The following is a 2,250-nucleotide window of genomic DNA, read 5'->3' on the forward strand; positions in this document are numbered from 1 at the left end:
GACATGGAGCCTGACCTGCCGTCCCAGAGGGACTGTCTGATGCCTCCAACGTTTGGAATGTTGCAACAAGGCCAGATACCCTTTGCGCCGAGCCCAAAACCACACTGTGTGCCAGAGAACTCTTCACCAGATGACGATAAAGAGGATGACATGATACTGGAATTTATTGTGTTACAAAAATATTTCATTTCTTGCTGTGAAATTGAAGTCTTACACTGATATTTCATGTCGAACGAGGAAATTTAATACCTTACAAAGAAATGTAATGTCTTATAAAGACATTTAATCTAACTGGGAAATTTAATGTCTAACAAACCAGTCTGATGCTTAAAAAGATGATTTAATGTCTTACACAGAAATTGAACATCATACAAGACAATCTCATATCTACCAAGCAATTTAACTTCTTACATAGAAATTGAATTTCTAAACAAAGAAATTTAAAGTTTCAAAACTCTTTCCTATCTGACCGGGAACCTGAATGTGGTACAAGGAAATGTTATGTCTCACAAAGACCCTTGGCACTGGGCCTAAAATGACATCGTGTCTCTAAGAAGTGTTTACAAGCTGACAAGAAAGAAAATGTTACCGCTCTCGGACTGATGACTACCAAAAGCAACCAAAAGTTAGAAACATCCTTTACAATGACCATCGCTATGTTCTGTTACTGCACCAGTAGAGATGCCTTCCTGCTATGGATGCCACTGTCCCCCTTCCCTTTCTTATAAACACCTCCTCACCTTTTGCTCCTTAACAGAAGACTCTTGGGGTTTCTGCCTGAATCGGTGCTTCCTGAACAGCTATCCAGGATTTCAAATAAATGTGTTGTATTTCAAATAAATGCTCTCTTTCATTTCAAAGGTCTCTCGCTTTCGCCATTTGTTCCTAGTTTACCATGATGTTACTCTGCACAATGGGAAGACAGGATCCACTTCAATGCGTATGACTCAGGGCAAGATGTCCATGGGGAAAGGCTGCATACAGCATGACGCATTCTGCAAAAGGCAGATGAAAACAGTAGAAAGTCAGTGGTTGCCACGGGCTGGGGAAGGGCGGGACGAATAGGCAGAGCACCGGGAATTTTTAAGGATGCCAAACTAGACTGTGTGACACAGCAAAGGTGGATAACAACATTAGCCGTTCGTCCGAAGTATACAGTGCACGACAGTGAGAGTGATCCCTAATGCAAACTGTCAGCTTTGGCTGACAACGACATGGCCATGCGAGCTCCTCAGTGGAGTCGGTTATCGCCTGTGACGTGGCTGTCGATGGCGGTGCATGTGTAAGGGAAGCCGTATGCACCAGCTCTGTACTTTCTACCCGGTGCTGCTGTGAAAATAAACAGCTCTGTCAAAGTGTGTGTGTGTGTGTGTGTGTGTGTGTGTGTGTGTGTGTGTGTGTGTGTGTGCGTGTGTGCGCGCGCACCTTAAAAAAAATCCAACCCAAATTACGAAACTCTCTTTTAACATCAATGGGAGAGTTTTCTTGCTTCAAAAGCTTTAAAGTTTGGGGTCCTTACAATGACGAGACGAGCATTTTGCTTTAATCAACTCAATACTCAAATTTGAGATGCTTTTAGCCTTAAAAAAATGTAAATATGGTGATGATAACAAAGAGCCAGGATGACCTTTGTAAAGAAGAGACAGGAAAAAACAATTCGCCATCTTTTTCCGCTGCAGGTGAAAATGGCTAACGCTTCGCCCTGAAAGACAGGGCTTCCGGGACACGCGTCAGGCTGGGGAGGAAGGGCAAGGCAGGCGGCGGGGAGACGGGTCAGGAGACAGTCACTGTCGCCCCAGGTGGGAGTGCTGCTGGTTTGCACCCACGAGGCCAGAATGTTTAAATTCTATTCCCACTGTGTAGACCGACTGCAGGGCCGCTGATGCAGTAGAGACCAGTGCGGGAGCCAGAGAGGCATCAAGGACGATGACAAGCTTTCCCACCTGAGCACCGGCAAGGATGGAGTGAACTTGACTGAGAAGGGGAAGACGCTGGGAGGAGCCGGTTAAGGGAGTCTGGGAGGCCTGCTTTGCGCATGCTCCATGACAGGCGCCCTGCGCCCACTGGGAGAGATACCGCAGGTGGGTTGACTTAGTCTCTTCCAAGCCCCTGGGGAAACAAACAAACAAACAAACAAACAAACAAACAACTGGGAAGCTGAAGACAGCAGTGTCCGGAATCTCTGACAGCAAATGGGGAGTTTATTAAGTCTACTGAATGCTAGTCACATCTGAGCCAACAACCCCCTTG

At 46.0% G+C, this 2,250-nt stretch overlaps 1 long non-coding RNA gene across 1 annotated transcript; it reads right to left on the minus strand.

Moving 5' to 3' along the window:
• Positions 1 to 144: 144 nt before the first annotated feature.
• LOC111734514 lies at positions 145 to 2,231 on the minus strand. Its single transcript, XR_002778476.1, has 2 exons — positions 1,944 to 2,231; positions 145 to 995 (listed from the first exon to the last, which is right to left on the minus strand). It is a non-coding gene; the product is annotated as an uncharacterized LOC111734514 (long non-coding RNA).
• Between the last annotated feature and the right edge of the window lie 19 nt (positions 2,232 to 2,250).

The sequence above is a fragment of the Pteropus vampyrus genome, unplaced genomic scaffold, assembly GCF_000151845.1.
Source record: "Pteropus vampyrus isolate Shadow unplaced genomic scaffold, Pvam_2.0 Scaffold1588, whole genome shotgun sequence".
Taxonomy (NCBI): domain Eukaryota; kingdom Metazoa; phylum Chordata; class Mammalia; order Chiroptera; family Pteropodidae; genus Pteropus; species Pteropus vampyrus.